This window comes from Podarcis bocagei (assembly GCF_964188305.1).
Source record: "Podarcis bocagei genome assembly, chromosome: 4".
Classification (NCBI taxonomy): Eukaryota; Metazoa; Chordata; class Lepidosauria; order Squamata; family Lacertidae; genus Podarcis; species Podarcis bocagei.
In genome coordinates, this window is record NC_138128.1 from 61,105,685 (window position 1) to 61,125,897 (window position 20,213).

General features: G+C 40.8%; 2 long non-coding RNA genes across 2 annotated transcripts in view; one reads left to right on the top strand and one right to left on the bottom strand.

The window, feature by feature from the left end:
* Window positions 1-638: 638 nt before the first annotated feature.
* LOC308586463 overlaps window positions 639-20,213 on the bottom strand; it is a 96,480-nt gene continuing 76,905 nt past the window's right edge. Inside the window, exon 3 of the long non-coding RNA XR_014007892.1 lies at window positions 639-1,132. This is a non-coding gene — a long non-coding RNA (uncharacterized lncRNA). The remainder of the gene's footprint in view (window positions 1,133-20,213) is intronic.
* Window positions 4,382-19,743, top strand: LOC308586460. The gene is made up of 3 exons (XR_014007888.1): window positions 4,382-4,503; window positions 12,783-13,076; window positions 18,041-19,743. It is a non-coding gene; the product is annotated as an uncharacterized lncRNA (long non-coding RNA).

A 20,213-nucleotide genomic window follows, 5' to 3' on the forward strand; every position in this document is an offset into this window, starting at 1 on the left:
ACTCTCTTACTCAAGTGGTATACTCCACAACCCAGAACGATGCCAGACAATCAAGTATTTACCAGAATTATTCTTCTCACTTTATGATACTGTGAGAACTCTCCCCCCCCCCCCGTGCCTCCAATTATTAAGGCTAAAGTCAACAGTCTAGACCAAACCAATGAAATCATCACCTTTGAAAGATCTAATGACATCATACCACTTGAATTCCAAAATTCAGCTCATCCTCAAATTCACCAGAGGTGGGCAAAAAGCTGCTTCTCACGAGTGCATGTGCAAAGAAAAGGAGGCCCTTTATATCAGAGACCACAGTAGAGAAATATTGGGAATTCATGGGCTATTTATACATAAGCACAAAAATAATATCTATTATAATTCCTGCCATACTGCCTTTGCTTTCATTTTTGTACATAGAATCAAATTTCCATTTCCACTTACTTTGGTCATTGCTGCCCCAAGTGCACCCCTTTCCACCTTCAGTTTAAACTGTTGGAAGACTCCTTCAAGAATTAGCTCCTTTGCAGCTAATTGCCACTGTTCTGGAGGACATTTCCCCTTGTGAGTTCCATTGAAATGAATGGGGAGATGTTCAAAGAGCACTACCATGCTATAGAAATTCTCTTTTAACTGCTCCTAAATTTCTGCTGTAATGGGCCCTCATGACAAGATTGTTTAATGTCAGAGGTGTAGTCCCCTGGGCTCCTTTTATTTATGTTTCAGACTGGCTCCTTTGCTTAAAAGTATGCACTTGTAAAATCCATTTTCTTTCACATACCTCTTGATTGCACTATAATTTTTATTCTTGCTTCATCAGCAGTCATTAGATTTACAACTAAGTACAAAAAACCCCTATGTTAAGGTTATGACAGGTACAAAGGCAAGAAAATTCAAAGTTAAAGGTGAAAGACCATCCTTGTTTCACTGACATTGAATCCTTTATTCCTTCGTATGGGAAAGAAAAACGGCAATCTGATGTGTCCAAGAATCAGCCAGATATACTGCATGGCACCAGATATAGTCCGTGTCGCCACTGTAAAAGCTTCAGGTTCTGACCAGTCTGCCAAATTCCAGTGTACTCAGACGCTGCCCTCAACAACCCCATTTTCAAGGATGGGTGTCTCTTCGGGGGAGGCTGCCAAGGAAAGGAAGTAGTGCCAAATTATTTGGCAGATTTGTGTTTCACACAAATAACCAGTTCCCGAATTTTATTGGCAACCTTAATAATACTTTCTTGGGGGAGCGGGGAGGAAGAGAGAGAGAAACATACCACCATACTGCAAAGCAATAGGTTGGGAGGGAGGGGGAGATTGCTAAATTGTTGTGGGCACCTTTCCAGAGGTCCATAGTCAGTTGATCTAGTTTAGTGGGAAATGGAAAGATAGGACTTTGTTCTCTTGATGCATGTTATCAGAGACACATTTTAACTGTAGCCACAACTTTGCACCTCATTACCTTTCTGGTGCACTAACCTGCTTCTGTGGTACCAGGTGCAAAATGAAATGCAGTGGGGCTTAAGGCTCATGAAGTGAATGGCCAAACAATCATATCCAGTAACTTGTAATTTTGTCATTACCCCTTCCCAGTGAGTGCAAGACATGGCCTTTCCTCAGTGTTCAGAATTCTGAGAGATTATGAAGGATAGTCTTCATTTTAAAGGTAAAGGGACTCCTGACTCCGGACGACTCTGGGATCACAGCGCTCATTTCACTTTACTGGCCGAGGGAGCCGGTGTACAGCTTCCGGGTCATGTGGCCAGCATGACTAAGCTGCTTTTGGCGAAACCAGAGCAGCGCATGGAAACACCATTTACCTTCCCGCTGGAGCGGTATCTATTTGCACTTTGACATGCTTTTGAACTGCTAGGTTGGCAGGAACAGGGACCAAGCAACGGGAGTTCACTCCGTTGTGGGGATTCGAACCACCGGCCTTCTGATCGGCAAGCCCTAGGCTCTGTGGCTTAGACCACAGCGCCACCTGCGTCCTTTGTCTTCATTTTAGGAGGTTTCAGTACTACCAGGATGCCCTTAAAGCAAGGTCAAGTTTCATCAGAATCCCTTCCTAAAGTCCTTTAGATTGCCAGGCCCAGACCATCTATGCCTGTGAATCTTGGCAAACAGGCACAGTTAGGAAACATAAAGTGAATTTGGGGGCAACTAAAAACATGTGAGCCACTTCCCTTGAGAAATATTCCTAATCCTATTGAAATTATTATGCTTGAATAGGATCCTCCAAGCATTCCAAGTATGCCTTGAATTTTGCCACAGGAGAATCATAGAATCATAAGAGTTGGAATAGAACACAAGGGCCATCGAGTCCAACCCCCTGCCAAGCAGGAAACACCATCAGAGCACTCCTGACATATGGTTGTCAAGCCTCTGCTTAAAGACCTCCAAAGTAGGAGACTCCACCACACTCCTTGGCAGCAAATTCCACTGTCAAACAGCTCTTACTGTCAGGAAGTTCTTCCTAATGTTTAGGTGGAATCTTCTTTCTTGTAGTTTGGATCCATTGCTCCGTGTCCGCTTCTCTGGAGCAGCAGAAAACAACCTTTCTCCCTCCTCTATATGACATCCTTTTATATATTTGAACATGGCTATCATATCACCCCTTAACTTCCTCTTCTCCAGGCTAAACATGCCCAGCTCCCTTAGCCGTTCCTCATAAGGCATCGTTTCCAGGCCTTTGACCATTTTGATTGCCCTCCTCTGGACATGTTCCAGTTTGTCAGTGTCCTTCTTGAACTGTGGTACCCAGAACTGGACACAGTACTCCAGGTGAGGTCTGACCAGAGCAGAATACAGTGGCACTATTACTTCCCTTGATCTAGATGCTATACTCCTATTGATGCAGCCCAGATAGAAATTCAGGAGAAATTCAGTGGGAACTCTAGAACAAATCTGAGTCTATTGAGGGAGGGGATTGTATGTGGATGATACTGGGACATTGCATTGAAGGCAAGCACATACATTCACGATTGGTTTAAAATAATAATATAGTGATTCTAGGAATTAGGATGGACTTCTTATATCACACTAGATATAATTTGATTCCCAGCTCTTGGAAAACTGAGGCACGAGGAAACTTTTGCCCAAGAAGTGACCATCTTATGACTTTTCCTTGGCTTCCTTACCTTCGATTTGCTTCCTATTTATCACATTGTGAGTCCATGAGTTGTATCAGACACTGTTTGAGTGGAATTTGCTCACCCAGCAGTATGGGCATAGCCAGGATTTTTGTCAGGGGGGTGAGCAGCCAAAATTCTTGAGCTTTTTTTGATCTGCCCGCCCTTTCCTCACCTGCCCCCTAAATCTGCTGCAGAGGGGCCCCCCAAACACTTTGGAGCAGCTTTTGAAGATGTGTGACAGGCTTCAGGTGAGAGGGTGGGAGGAGGAAGCCCTGTTGTGCATGGTCATTTTCATAATGGTAGTCTTACACAACAGAGCAATTAATCTATATAAGCTAAAGTGTAATGACTTGGGTGTGGGGGTTTCTAGCAGTGAGCACAGGATTTGAGCAGTGAACACTCAATGGTACCTAAGATGTCTGGAGCAAAGGACAAAGTTCAAAATCATTGGAAACCATTGCTTCCATTGGTTTAAAACAGTCATATTCTGAAGTGAAATATTAGAGAAAATGGCCCTTTTTAATTTCCTAAAAGGTGCTGTTTGTAATTTCACTCCTTCTTAGTGAGGTGTCTACTCAGAGGTGGTGGGGGGGGGACCACACAAAAATGTGGTTTTAAATGGGAAATATGTATACTTGGCTATTTTGATTTCAGGAACTTTGCAGTGAGGAAATTGTGGCTTATGAACTGGCAATTAATGTCATTACCAGTAAACCCTGACACCACTTGCTACTATTTTAATTGTGTGTTTTACTAACACCAGACCCCTCCCCTCTGATAATGGAGCTCCTCCATCCCCACCTGCAGCCTAAACTAGTCTTGTAAACCCCCCCCCACCAAAATCAAGATCCAAATGGAGGAAATGCTTGAAATGTTAAGTAATGGGCTATCAAGTTGAAATAGAACTTTATTACTGTTTTCTACTTGCAGACATAACAATCAAAATATTAAGATCCTGTACAATATTTTTTCTAGCTCCTAACATTAAAGAAGGGGGGGGGGGAGGACAGGGGAATTGGTTTCAGAAGATTATTTTGATTTGCTATTATTTTATATTAAAACAGAGGAACATTTCCAAAGTCCTCTGGTGTATTTTGTAACACAAGTGTTCATTTTCCCCCTTCTTTTTAAAAATACTTCCTTTGTGACATATGAAACAGTAACATTTTTCCCATGGTTTGGAGGAGAAAATGAAATCCAGATTTGTAATTCCTAAAAGGAGAAATTTGATCCTTTCCAATGTTTAAGTAATATTTCCTGTAAAACATACGAGGCCATCTGCAGAGCTGTTTCCAGACACATTTTGAAGTGGCAAGGGCAACTGAAAGAGAGGAGAATGGAGCCTGTCATTTCACCGCTGGGAAATGGAACATTAAAAGGTTTCTAAAAGCTGGTTCTACCATTTTATAAAGTATTCAAGCCCTGCATAGTTCATAATTTGTTTAATCTGCTCACCTTTTTATAGATAGGGAGTGGGGAGAGAAGGGGAGATTCTGGCTGGAAGGGAATGTATACAAACTCTGATTCGCCTCAAAGAGGCCAGTGAGCATGCAAGAATTACTGGGGCTCAAAGCTGAATTGTAATTGTATTTTATTTTTAATAGGTGCAATGGAGACATTACAGGCAAATCCTCCCCTATAAGGATTGGACAAGCTGAGCCTTATTTGGGGAGAAAACACAGAAATGTGGTCTTTTCTATCTGTTACAGAGTTGTGTTTTATTGTTAATCTCCAGGGTCACCTTATGAATTCATGTTAGTAAAATGTTACGGCCTCATTATAATATTCACTTTGTGAAAGGCCCTGCATTTATCACATCCCAACCTTGGATGAATATAAATTAAAAATGTGCATCTTTTTTTTAAGGAAAGGATTTCATACAGTTAGTCCTCCCTCCCTTGCCAACCCTTCCCCAGTTATAGAGAAATTCTAAAAGTGATCTTTTGTTCAGGTTTAGGAAACACCTAAATTCTCATTGCTTCCATAGCTCAAAGTTAACATTTCCTTTGTTGTTTGTTTGGCTATAGAATGGAACTTCTAAACTAATGTAGGACCAAAGATTACCAGCCCCCTCTGTCTGATGGGGCCATTCACCCCCCCCCCAAAAAATGGGGGCGGGAATTCAGCTACTTTTAAGAGGTCCTTAGTGTATTCAAATACATTTTGAGAATAGCTTCTTTCTTCCTCCACCATAAAGACTTTGTGTCATGATGTTGTGTTGCTCAGACATTCTGATCAGAATTGAGAAGGAACACTGCCACTCTGCTGTGCAGTTGTGTGAAGCAGCACCAATGAATCTCTTTTATGGGAAAATAAGGAAATTTTAGGAGCCTTGTCAAGAAGAGTAGACAGTCCCACCCCACTGATGAAATTGCCAAATTCTTGATAACTATTCTAATCTTTATGTGACATTTTATCCCTGCCTTACCTCCTGAACCAATGAAAAACCTCAGTTTAATATTTTGGACAAGCACTGTTGCGCAGGACTGAAACAGTTACATCATAGTTAAACACTTTTATATTTGTTTCATGTTTTCTATGAGAATGAGAATGTTTTTTACCACTTTATCTTTTGATTAATTGGTATATAATTTTCGTTTAAAAATACTATTTTTTCCTTTGGATGTGCAACTCAATGACCATTCTTCCATGTAGCTGCAAGGATGGAAAAACAACAACAGGTACACAATTGTCTGATAAATGGTGTTTTACCACCCCAAGAAAAGCACTAGGACTGCATACTCCTTCCTCACCACTCCCTTTCTATTCTCCCCTTGTGCCACCCAGCTTCAGTGAACCAAAAACCTTGAAAGGTCTCACTTAAAACTAGGATATGAAACCAGGAGAAGGGACAGTGGGGTGTGATCCTGTTCTCCCATGGCATGTTCAGTATCCCTGAATACCAACCCTGTGAATGGGCTCTGTGTTTTCCCATGCATGTTTGTCTGCCTTGTTATTCTAAGCTTACTTTCTCCGCTGTTGTTCAAACTACAGTGGTACTTCAAGTTACAAACACTTCGGGTTACAGACTCCACTAACCCAGAAGTAGTACCTCAGGTTAAGAACTTTGCCCCAGGATGAGAACAGAAATTGTGCGGCAGTGGCGTGGCGGCAGCAGGAGGCCCCATTAGCTAAAGTGGTGCCTAAGGTTAAGAACGGACCTCCGGAACGAATTAAGTTCATAACCAGAGGTACCACTGCACAGTCATAATGATCTGCCTCTCCAAATTCAGCCCCAATTGGATGGCATGATCCACATGTGTCCATTTATCAGATAAAAGAATCTTACAGTTCCTATCAGATTTTATGGGCATGAGGGTACTTCAAAATTATGATGGCAACTTCAGATCTTATAGGTATGAAGCCAGAAAGAACCTTCAAAGCTGTCACTTCCATTTCCTACAAAAGCAAAACACTTTGTAAAAGGAAGAAAAAAATACACACACATTACTGCTGAATTATAAATGAGATCTGGTATTTTTGTGATGGTACAAATTGAAGGCTTTCTCCATATTGTTAGAATACCAATTCACCCTTACTGGTCTCTACTACCTACCACTGTATAGAGTCCCCTGAGAGTCATCCATTTCTCATGAGATTACTTCAGCATCACATTACCGCTACCACATATCCATTATATATACACTTTCAGACAAGTGGAAGTGTTTCCACAAAAACAATCTGGAATCTTGGCTTAAAACTGAAGTTTTCTGTCAAAGCAAAGAGAGTAGTCTAAAAGAGGGCTTATTTTTGTTTTGTTTGTACAAATATGTTGCTTTTAGATGGCTGTGGGGAAAATGCACAGCAGTTGGGCCACTCTTTTGTTTCAAGGCAGCAATCCCAAACCATGTACTCAGTAGCAGCAGGTTCCTTTTGTGTATGAGGAATCAGGCTTCATTCCTTCCATGGGAAGCTTTTTTGGAACACAGCCTGAGAGGGTAAGCCTTGTTATGCTGGCAACTTTCTTATATCAATGCACTGGAGCTCCCATATATCAATCAATCAATATATCATCTGATATCGAGACATACTTAGAGAATTCTCTCCTATGGTTCATGATAATGCCTGATAAGCTTACTTTGCAATGCCTTTACAGCTCGTCTGAACTTTGAAACTATCAAACTTTTTGCAGGAATTTAGGGAACAAAGGAGGGGCTGAAACTGTCTCTTTTGCATTTCATGCAAGGAGGCTGTGAATTATACCCAAGTATAAAAGGCACATCGGTCTGTTCAAAGATGTAAAGGCATTTCTGCCCAGAGGTCCCCCCCTCCTTATCTTATATGTGTCTTTAAGGCATGATGATTACAGAAACAAATGAAGCCCTTGGTTAGATACAGAAATGGAAGAGGCTATCCCATTCCCCCTGACAACTATATTTCTATATTCTGATAGCCATCTGCTGGAATCAGATGGTATATGTCTTGTAACATCTGGATAATGGGGTTTCAACTGTAATCTCATTAATTTAATATTTCTGTTTAAGAGATAAGGCTGTCTTATACGAGGCTTTCCAAGATGGGCAAGACTTTTGTTATGCATGTAGGGCACAATTCAAAGAAAGTTAAGTGTACCCAAGTCCTAATCAGTGGGATTTCAGCTTAATTTCAAGCCAGACACTGGCTTCAGTTACAGATGAGGAAAGTCTCTCCTCTTTGATTAGGGATTTCAGTGGCACTTAAGTGCACCTAATTTTCTCTGGATCTCACTCTTAGTCTTTTTTTTAATATTTAGTTCTCTCAAATTTTGAACCTATTCCTGTTGCTGCCAATAAAAATGCCCTGCTTATCTCAACCCCAATCAAGCAAGGTCAGTGAACTGTGTGACATCATGCACTGGGTAAACAGATGTAAATTTTACATACAGTGATTTACTATTACTTTTCACCAACTTCTTCCTTAGGAAGTCAGTATTTTTATTGAGCACAAGGGGCCTTTAGCATAGGTCAAATGTGTGCCTACAACAATGCATAGTAGAATTTTCACACATAATTATTTCATTTAGGAAGTTTCATCTTTGAATGGGTACTGTTTCCTAAAGGAAAATGAAAATAATTTCAGTTTTCTTTACATTGAATATGCTTTACAAATACTTTATTTTGAGTGCTACCAGTTCAACATTTTTGCTTTTTAATATCATGAATGTGGATTCATTTGAAACTGGTACTTTAAGAGTCATGTGAGCATATGGTAATTTCAGTTCTTCACTTAACAAAATTACATTTAGGTACTGCATGACCCCATATAACTACATTCTCTGGTGAATCCTTAGTGCTCCTTTGGCCGAAAGCAAATAGAGCACCAAATTCACAGTTTCATTATTTTAAATATAGCTAAGATAATTCAGTTTAGATTTAGCAATATAAAGCAATGTAATATTGTGTGTGATCTTAAAGGCACCTGAACCATGTGTTATGCTGACACTTTAAAAGTTGTTGTTTTTTTAACACTTTGTTTTAAAAAATGTATATACCAGAGTCCAAAGAAATTCATTATAATGTATCATGGACAACAGGAAATGGGACTGGTATGTTTTCGTTGGTCATGATTCTGTATCCATTATGATGAATTTCTGTATCCTGGATAAAAGAGAAAAGTAAAAGCCCCTTTCCCCCCTTTCCCCATTCTTTTTCCAAGCTAATCTCCAAAATCTTGGGGGCATTTTCTTTTGTATTCACTTCAGCATGTACACAAGGGCCTTTCTCTCTCAGCTTTGCCTCTGCTATCTCCATTTGTTTCTTAATGTTTCTATTCATGATTCCATTCATTTCTCCCAGTCACAACAGCATCCTTTTTCTGTTCTGCCATCTACAGTTGTTTCTCTTCCAGCGTCACAATGGCATCCTTTGTCTGATCCAGTCCTCCAGTCAGCTGAGTGGATGACCACTCCATTCCAATGTTTGCTGTTGTCCATTTTGCCTTTAGCTTTTTGTGTTCAGGCTGTTCTGGGTCAACATCCTTTCCCACAGGTCCTGTGCATTCTTTAGTCTGCCCCCCCCCCGATCTGATCTTCTTTAATATTCCACACATTTCAGCTCTTAATTCTATCAACTGTTCATCTAGTAATTTTTGCATGATACCAGCAATCACTGAGGCATTCAGCATTGTTTTTGGCATCTTGAGTTATATTATTCTCCCCTTGGCAGTCTCTGCTTCCAGAAAAATGTGCCCGTTTCTTTAAATCAGTATTCCATTCTGACACAGTTAATATTTACTTTTGTTTCCATGTCTAAAACAGCCCACAAATAACAGAGAATTAGAGATGGTATAAATTGTAAATTTTAGACAGGATAAGAGGTACATATCTCTTCAGTTATAAACTTTCAAAGTCATCCATAGTTAAGGTAAGCTTTTTGGTCTACTTTTTGCTTGTTAATTAATGCTTTTTCATCTTCCAGCGGTTTCTGGATGCAAATTAACTGGCAGATAGTGTATCCAATTAGTACTTACTTCCAGTCTTGTAAATAGTTAAAAGAAGGTGGTATTATCGACCTGGTGCCCTAATTTAAGAGCTATGATGCAGTGCATGGGCCTGATGAATGTTCCTCACCTGAGACACTTCTCCAATCCTGAAAACATCTTTGTTCACGGTGTGATGAATGTCTTCTTCTGGGCCTGAGGGGTTAATCCCTGACCCCCTTATCTCAAAAGGAAGTTTTGGTAATCAAGATCTTATGCCTTGGTTGCCTTTAATCACTGCATAATTATCTCTGCTGACATGAGTGTCAACAGCTGATCACTAGTCCGCTATCATTCCTCCCCGGAAGTCAGAGGTGACCATTTGTTTTTAAGTAAGATTGTGTGTGTGTTTGTTCCAGCCCAATGAAGGAGGAAGCCTCGAGGGGAATGGGGTGAGGGACTTCCTTCACATTGCCTTTATTAGCCAATAGGCTTGAGGGAGGAGCTGCCTGGTTATGGTGGGCTTGAATTTATTTTGGCTGTTTGGTTTATTCGGCATTTAATGTGGGCAGGTAAGTGGAGTGGTACATGGTCAGTATCGTAATGCAGGGAGGGCACTTCACTTATCATCTCTCTAATGTTGGCCAGCTTAGGAGACTGCTTGATTTGTTGCTCTTGGGGCCTGGCATGTGCCACTTACTGAATGCTGAATAGTAGGGGTGTCTGGCACCTGTGCACACCTATGGCTTCCCTTGATGGGAAGTTGCTATTTGGCTCCTGTCACACCAGCTTGGATGATGGAGTTGATCTGGCGTGGTTTGGTTCTTAGCAGCAGGCAGAAGATTTCCTATCTGTCTGTGCATCTTATACCTGCCTACACTTGTTAGCTGTGATTGGTGCAATTTCTTCCCTGTTCTGTTTTAATAAATATAAGCTTCATACTCTGGGTGTGCCCTTTGCATGCATGTGTAGTATATTGGAACATTTAATTGTTTTACAGCAATTAGTCACTCTGTGCGTCAAATGAGTGGATTTGCTAGATATTGGGATGTTTCTGAAAAACAGCTGTATGGAGTCTAAAACAGTCCCCTGAATAACACTGTTGGCTGTTGCATTCAACTGTGAACATATTTGTGCATTGCTTTTACCCTTCTGCCTGCCAGCTTTATTATACAATATCCTTGATATTTCAGATTTATCTGTAGACTGATTTTAATTTTATAGTTAGGACTATAGTATTTTCCATCACAGGGGAAAAAGAACATTGTGCAATTTTGTTTTTTTGTTATTCAAAAATGTATCCCTTGACAACACTTTGCTGTCTTGTATCTTCATAATACAGCATTATTTGAATGTTTTCCAGTGCAAATCTACTTCCATACCACTTTGTTTCCTGAAGAACATTGACTGTATTACAGACACGTTGGCTAGCAATCACATTTTTCTTCTTTGACACTGTGTGATTGCATTAAAGATAAGCATCTTTTAAAAACACAATCAGATTTAACCAAATACAGAATTTCTGTTTCTTATTTGTTTCATAAATTGTTCTGTTGCCACATGAGAACAAATAAGAAACAAACACCCTAGTATTGGTGGGATGAATGTATATTTCATATGGAGCTCTCTTTCACCAAAGTAGATACTTATTAAATGGGTAAGAGTTTCCCCTTTCTTTCCTCATATTAAGCAAATTAAATTATGTCTCCAGGTTTTGAGTGTACCTCTTGGCCTAATCCAGTTCTCTAAAACAGCACTCCTAACCCTCTGGATTTCACATGCCTGAAGGCTAAATGCAATTATAAAAACATGACTCTTCCCAGATGAACTTTCAAATCTGCCTTGTCTCTTGTTTATTGATGGAAGATTGAAGGAAATATTCAAATCAGCCACCTTTCAATTCTTTACCAGCAGCAAAATGCAGAAATCATTAGAGTTGCTATGTCAATGGCTCTGTCCCATCTTAATATTCAACCTAGTTTGGGGATAACTTAAAAAGAAATGCAGGTCTATTCATAATGCACAGCACTTCCACATTCTTTCATCTGATATTTGCAGAAGAATAGCAACAACCAGTTCATTTGGAATGCCTATTTAAAGATAGCAAAATAAAGTAATCTGCTGCAATGTTAAGTTGTTCTCAGTACTAAACATTTGCAAGCAGGTTTTAAAAAAATAATCTTCAAATTAATGCATTGCACAAACAGTGTGACCAAAGCATAAGCTGCACTTTTACTTTAATTCTGCTTGTCACTGTATTATATTCAGTAAAGATCTATTTTGGAAACTTGGTATTCCCAACCTACTTAGAACTTCTTATAGACCAGCTTGGAGTGGGACACTAACTTGCTACCTATTTCTTGGCCTATGATAAAAAACCCTTCTGTTTCTACCGCCAAACCTTTCAGGGGAGAATTTGCAACACTTTGGCACCATTTTTGAGCGAATCAGATAACATCAAATTTCCAACCAATAAAGCACCGTCTATCTGAGAGGTGCTTGGCTTCCTCTGTAAGGGGGACCATGATTTATAACTTGATATGATATTTTTGTGGTTTGGGGCTCTGATGGCTTAGACTATCTACAATCAAAACACTACCAAACACTTTGTCACTTTTTCACTTTGTTTAGTTTGGTTTAGACTACCTATGCAGCTGGGTATGACATGGACCAGTGTTAAGAGGGATTGGCATAAATACTTCATGTATAGTTTTTGGAGGATCTGTTGCAAATGTCCATAAACTGTGATTTGTTTAAATGGTAGCATCATTTTGCCAGCTTGATTTTTTTTATTATTAAGAAGTTGGTGTCTTATTTTTGGAATCCTTCAGCATGCATGGAATTTAAAGAGCCTTAAGCTATGATGTTTTCCTTTCATAAAATTTATATTTAATCATATCTTTAAAAAGTGTTCTCATTCTGCCACTTGGTGTTATCAACCAAGCGGAACCCGTGAATGCAATGTTCTCTTTTAACTGTTTTCGTATTTCATTCCTTCACAACTTCTTAAATGGTACATGGTGTAAATCACAGTGAAGCATCCATGAGTAACATGTGACTTGCACTTAAGTGAGTGTTTTCTTTTTGAAATTAGAGAAGTCGCTGCCACAAATAATCTTGTATTTAGATTTTCCTGTCAGAATTCCAAACTCAAACTGGTACCTGTTCCATGTAATGCCATGCTCTTGACAGCAGGGTTTTTTATATATCAATCATCCCCACACTATTGGTTTCAGCTATTTAAACTTACTTAATTCCACAGAAATTTTCAATGAAAACATGACACTGAAATCTGAGATTCAGATGCAAAAAGATTGGTGAAATAGTGTTCCAGCCATATATGATGTCATGATGAGAGTCAGCAAAGGATGGCCAGTCCAGGACTGCTTCATTACCTGCTAAATAACTGGACCAGTTCCATATATCGAACCTGAAACTGGTGGCCAGGACCCTTGCAACCCAAGCCAGGACCCTCACAGATGCCTCCCTCCAAGCCTCAAAAATCAAGCACTCTTTGTTCCACCATGTCTACCCAGCAGTTCAGGAAACACATCAGGTAAGAAGATGCAGAAAGGAGAAGCAGTGCTCACCTAAGAGTGTTGGCCTTTTAAGGATTCACACTATTCAAGTGGGCAGGGACAAACTGTTCCCACTAGTGGCTGGTGTACATGGGACTGGTAGGCCAAAAAGCAGGGAGACCAATGGTAGGTGGAGCCAGAATGAATGACAGGCAGAGCCAGCTAATTCTACGATACGATACGATGATACGATACAATACGATAATCTTTATTGTCATTGTACCATACAGAACAATGAAACTGAAAAATCTACATAAGACATTAAAAACCCAACAAGCCTGCTATCCCAGCTATCCCAACCTGGTTAGCCCCCTAAAAACTCTGATACCTCATTTTTAAATACAATATACTCCCATACAGACTCCTTACAATGCATTTAAAACCAAATTGGCATTTGGGTAGAAACTGTTTCTCAGGCAGCAAGTCCTAGTCTTTATAATCCTGTACCTTCTTCCAGAAGGCAGAAGCTGAAAGAAATCATATCTGGGGTTCTAGTTTTGTCCCCCATCCTCCTCCTTGCTGAGTTCTACAAGAGCAATGCAAAGACCAAGAAGGGGGGAGTTGATAGGCAGTGCCAACACCTAGAATGGTTGTAAGAAGCAAGGAAGGCAAGTGAGAGCTGGCTGAAGGCAGACTGAGGTCGGGGCAGCACCCCATTGTCATGATGCTGTCAGCAGCTCCCGGCTGGATGCCCAGGAAAGTCTAAAGACAAGGAAAGTTTCTTACAGTCCTTTTTTATTTCATTCTTTACAGAGAGAGACTATAGAACCCAGCCCCTTGGATAATGGCGTTGTCCCAAGTGACTCTCCACTCCCCGTCTCTCCCACTTCCTCATTTGTCACTTCTATGGGTGCTGCTATGTGCCCTTTGTCTTTGAGCTCTTTGCTCTCCTACTTTTAAGGTTGCCAGGTTCTGGGAGACGGTGGGTCTGGAATGCTTTCTAATGACAATGTGTCAGCCGGGTGTTGTTCTGGCTCTACCATGATTTCCCAACTTTCCTCCTCATGCTGCCTCTGAGCTGCGACCTCCCTCAAACCCCTGTTGTAAATCTATACTATCTTCCTCTTCCTCCTCCCTGGAAGGGTCAGGATGGGGAGATGGTCTCCACCATTCCTCCTCTGCCCAGTCCCTGACACCCATCACTCCCCATAGACACTCTTCCACTGCCTATTTCCCATTCCTAGTTCAAATCTCTCTATTCACCTCCAGCCTTGGTTGGAGCAAATTGCTCATTGGGAGCTTCCTATGGTTCTTCTTTGCTTGTGAGTAGTGAAAATAAAGCAGGATTAACACAAGCCACTAAACTGCCTCCTTCTTGCTAAAATTTCAGTAAGCAAAAAATTATTTCACAGTTAAGAATTATTTGGTTCTTAGACCAACTCACTTCTTCCTTCAGCACCAGACTTGAGTTTGTCTTCCAGGAAGCAGCTTCTCCTTCTACACCAATGAGCTACTTTTTGCTATGTATGCACAATCTTATCTGTACCCTGAAAAAAATGCTGCAGACTTTGTGAATAGGGCCTATGTATACACCTCTGCTATCAGTATAGCTTCTGCTGTAACAATCTGCTCTACATGCTGTGGTTGGATCTTGGCTAGCAGACACACTCTTGCTTCCACTCTGTGCATTGATTGTACACAAGATTTGTTTCCTAAACAGGGCTCAAGATGCAGATAGGTAGCCGTGTTGGTCTGCCATAGTCAAAATAAAAAAATTCCTTCCAGTAGCACCTTAAAGACCAACTAAGTTAGTTCTTGGTATGAGCTTTCGTGTGCATGCACACTTCTTCAGATACACTGAAACAGAAGTTGCCAGATCCTTCTATATAGTGAGAAGGTGGGGAGGGGTATTACTCAGAAGGGTGGTGGGAATTGGAGATTGGCAGGTAGCTGAGATGAGCCTGTTGACGACTCTTAACGACTGTAATAGGTCTTACAGGAAAAGGCAAGGGGTGAGAAGGTGAGAAATGGCTTAGTCATGTATAATGAGATAAGAATCCAGTGTCTTTGTTAAGACCAGGTCTCTCCATGGTTTTAAGTTTGGTAATGAGTTGCAATTCAGCAGCTTCTCTTTCCAGTCTATTTCTGAAATTCCTTTGTAGTAAAACAGCTACTTTGAGATCTTGTATAGAATGTCCTGGGAGACTGAAGTGTTCTCCTACTGGTTTCTCTGTTTTGTGATTCTTGATGTCAGATTTATGTCCGTTTATTCTTTGGCGTAAGGTTTGGCCTGTTTGTCCAATATAGAGAGCTGAAGGACACTGTTGGCATTTGATGGCATACACAATGTTAGACGATGAGCAATTAAATAGTCCCAAGATGGTATGTGTGATGTTGTTGGGGCCAGTAATGGTGTTGTCTGGGTGTATGTGGCAGCAAAGTTGGCATCTGGGTTTATTGCAGGCTCTGGTGCCAGTGTCCGTGTTAAGTCTGGTTGTAGTATTATTGTGGGTTAGGAGTTGTTTAAGATTGGGTGGCTGTCTGTAGGCAATGAAAGGTCTTCCTCCCAGAGCTTGAGAAAGAGAACTGTCATTGTCCAGGAGAGGTTGTAGATCTCTGATGATGCGTTGTACTGTTTTAGCTTGGGAGCTGTATGTGATGACTAGAGGTGTTCTGTTATTTTCTTTTTTGGGTCTGTCTTGCAGTAAGTTCTCTCTGGGTATCAGTCTGGCTCTGTTGATCTGTTGTCTAACTTCATCTGCTGGGTATTTTAGTTCTGAAAAGGTTTGCTGTAGATCTCTTAGGTGAGAGTCTCTGTCTGTAGAATTGGAACAGATGCGGCTGTAACGTAGTGCCTGGCTATATACAATGGACTGTTTGGTATGTTTGGGATGGTAGCTAGAGGGCTCAAGAGTTGAGGATAAAACAAACAAGTGATGTACATGCATGTGTGAACATCTTGTGGTAGGAAAAGAATGTGTGAATGGAGCCTCCACAGGTTCCCACAGTACTTTGTTCAACCGGTGCAACATCTTGCAATGTAGGTTAATTTTCTGTTGTACAGTAGCATGCACTATTTTCTTTGTTCATATAAATCACCTGCAGTGGCGTGAACGAGTTAAAATACATTTATTTCCCTCAGAACTGCTCTAGAGTCAGCTATGCTGGTGGTCTCCACAAGAAATTCAAACTCTCTGCTGACCAAGTGAAAAAACACATGTTCATGTATCAGGAGGATATATAATCTTAGTTGAGTCAGTCTCAGTGACGATTCCACTCAGTGAAATCTTCACTTGGATCTCAGGTCTTAGGAATTTCGTGAGTCTCAAACAGCTAGAGAGAAGACTGTTAAACCTGAAGGATTTGACTGCTATTTTCCCTCCTTTCTCCTTCAGACTCTTGCCATTTCTCCCCCTGCAGTGGAAAGATTTTTGACTTTTAAAAATTCACATATAAAACAGTCTTAAGAAGCGTTGGCCACTGGTTCCCTTAAGAAAATAACATTCCAGAACCCTAAAAGCTGCAGTGTGTTTAGAAGCTTGTCATTTGAGAGTCTCTTTAGTTTGGCCCTCAAAGCTCAGCTTCCCAATATGTTCAGGAAGTGGTGCTGTCAGTCTTGTGAGCATATATGAGAATTGTTGGGCGGGGTGGTGGTAGCAGAGAACATAGTGCAACACTAACTTCAGCACAATCGTGTCAGTTCCTAGTATGCCCTCAAGGAAAAGTGTGAGCAGGGGAGTCTCTGCTTTCCTTCTGTTATTCCCCTCAGTCAAGTTCCAGGTGGGTGTCCCTGTGGCAACACAACACATATAGTGGCAGATTGGGGGAAGTGAGGGACTCTTCTCTCCTTCCTCATTTTGCCCCTCATTTTTAATGGGTGCTTTCTTTCCTACAGAGGTTCTGCCAAGTGAGTGGGAAAGGGTGAGATTTTTTGTTTGTGCAAGAGCAAGACAAAGGTGTGTCTGACCACTTTGAACTAAGGTGGGCATAGGTTTCTAGGGACGCTGCTGCCTCAGGTGATAAGAGAAAAGCCCCAAGGAACATGTGGCAGCTGGGCTCCACCAAAACACTCTGACAGTGATGATCTACTGGTGAGAGGAATCTAGTATGGTAGCTCTTCCCTGCTCAACCTGCTCCTACACAAACCCTTGTTAGCAAAGTCACTTAAATAATGCAGAGTCCAGAGCGAAAAGAGAGATAGCACTTTACGGAGGCAAATGAACAAAATCCTGTGAAATATACTCGGAGTCAAGAGTGGATTTCATGCTCTTTATTCAGCTCATAGTGGTGAGGAGGAATGGAAGTTCCCCCAGAATGTCTGCTTTAAATACATTATTTACACAATGGGCCCCATGTGATTGGCTAATTCCAGGATTCACCTGTAGGCCAATCAGGTTGTGGATTCACTTCCACCTGGAGCTGGATTGGGTGGCTCCTGTGGACCAATCAGACTGCTGCATTTTGGATCCTATTCAACTCAGTACATAACACCCTGTGTAAGTTGAGGGTTAAGTTACAGAGAGGTTTTGTCTTCCCTCAGAACTACCTGGCCAATGAAAGCACATGCCACCTCAGTGAAGTTCATGCCACTCTGCTTGGTTGTTAAGCAGCACGCCCTCTTCTTGGTTAGCTGAGTTACTAATCGCAAAATTCACTCTTAAGTCACACATGGAATGATATCTGCTGTTACACTTTCTGCAGCCCTCATACGAGACTTCTGAATAAAAACTGAGGCTCCGAGGCAAAAGAAAATCCAACTCTATTTTATGGCATGGGAGAGAGAAAGGCAAGAGCAAAGGAAGGACAGGAACAAATGGCAATTGTTTATAATACCCATTTTGTGAAGAGAGTGTTATTTCTCCTCATTGGAGAGAGAGCTACAGAAATTACTTCTGCGCCAATGGTGTAAGCTTACTCCTTTCTTCAGTTTGCTAAATGCTGCAGGGTTTTTTTCTCCCTCTTCTGGATATACACATACACAATTAAGTTTTCTTTTTTGCAGGCTAATATCCTGAAGTGTTTGGAGGCCCATCCAAGAGCCATCTGTTGCTTACCTCTGTGTTCTCCAGTTTGGGAGACCTCATGGAAAATTCAACACAGATTCATCTGCAGACAGAACAACAAAGTCAGCATTTAACTGTGCTGAATTTTACAGAATTTTCTCCTGTGGATGGTATTGATATCTTTTAAGTGAACGGAGTAATGTGGGAATGATTCTCTAAGTTATTGACAGGTGTCCAGAGAGGAGCTGTGTAAGAAACATTTTGATCCTTGAGAATCGCATCATAATGGATTGGGCTAATCTCCTGGCTTTTCAGATCTGTCCATGTCTAAGACATATCTAAGGTCACATTGTAGCTATAGACTAATCAGACTTCTTGCTTTATCTTGCTCAGATGCCAAGTTAAAGCACTTCCCAGGCTCTGACACCATTCCTGTTATAAAAGGTCAGAGTTCCCAGATACACCGGAAAATATCACAGACATCCAGAGCCTCACATTCACTTAATAGCCATGGTATTGGAAAATATTTTTCTAACTGCTGGGAACGGTGTGTGAAATCCATGCCAGGACCTATTTCCTTCAAATATTCGGACAGTGGAAGAAGTTGATTTCAGCTTCTGCATTTTCAAACTGCAGTTGAAAGCTTGCACTACAGCTTGGGTGTGTGTGTGTGTGTTAGTGGTAAAGTCGTACCTCAGAAGTCGAGCAGAATCCATTCTGGAAGTGTGTTTGACTTCTGAAATGTTTGATTTCCAAAGCACAGCTTCTTATTGGCTGCAGGAAGCTCCTGCAGCCAATCGGAAGCCATGGAAGCCCCGTTAGACGTTCAGCTTCCAAAAGAACATTCAGAAACTGGAACGCTCACTTCTGGTTTTCGATTGTTTGGGAGCCAGAATGTTCGACTCCCAAGGCATTCAGTAGCCGAGGTACGACTGTGTATCCCATTGTAAAGGGCTGCCTAAATGAAGAAAAGGGAGCTGACCAGTCATACCACTATTTCTATTTCATTTAACAGGATAGGTTTAGGGTGGCAGAGTCCACAACCAATCACAAACTACCTGCCCTGTGCGGGAAAGAGGAAAACATGTAGGACAGATTGCATATGTAAGCCTAGCACATGAAATAGTATTTAATCGAGTAAGTCAGAGATCCTCAGAAAACCAAGTCACTTCTGTTTAGGTACCTTAATGAATGTTAAAATGTTTTGATCTCGATTTAAAATTTAAGATGGTGCTTAGCTTTGAATCCCAGAGAGAATCCTAGCTGAATTATTTTCACTATCCTTTTGATAGCAATTTAATATGCTGCTGATTCTCCCCCCCCCAAAAAAAAGAGGAAGACATGCTGGAGACTGCATTCATCCACTTGTCCATATATCTATATATCCTTTGTTTGAGTACAGTGACTGGTTTTCAATAAAACCCCAGACACTTCACTTTTGCTTATGCTCACCTTCTCTATAGCTATGTTTGTATAATAAAGGGAAGGATAGAGTATGGGGTAGCTACCAACATCTTGATTACTGGATACCATCTCTCTCTGTTCTGATTTCATGCTATTTCCTTTTCATCCAGCACCATAAGAAGCCCCCTTTCTACAGTGCTGACACTAGAATATATCTATAAAATACTTGTATTAAATCCAATAAAGCTGTGTTTTTTACTCGTGTATAGTAATACTCTGGATAAATCTTCTTAAGCTTTCTGGGTCTTATTTGACACTAAATTAAAATCTGGTCTTGTATGGCATGTTCATTCCCTCACTTGTCTCTATTGTCTATGTCTTTCATTTGATATCAGAAAATCACCAGGGGAATGTCAACCTATATTTCCCCCTTTGAAGAAATTCATACACACCGATGCTGCTGGGCAGTCTTCAAGGTCGTTATTGTAATGCTTGGAAATTATCCCTCCAAAGTCTAATCAGTATTTTCGTTTGTGCTCCTTTATGTTCTGATTTCTGAAGTTTTCTTGCATAGATCAGCTTTTAATCAATCAGTCATTCTACACTTGTATAGCACTTTCATGCCATGGATCTGAGGAATATTTCCAAACAATATGATAATGTATACAATTACCTACAAATTATAGAGAGCTAAATTCTGGAACCGAATGCAAATTGTCAGATAGCTACTTCAGTGAGCAAGTTCACCAATTTCTAGAACCTCCTGTG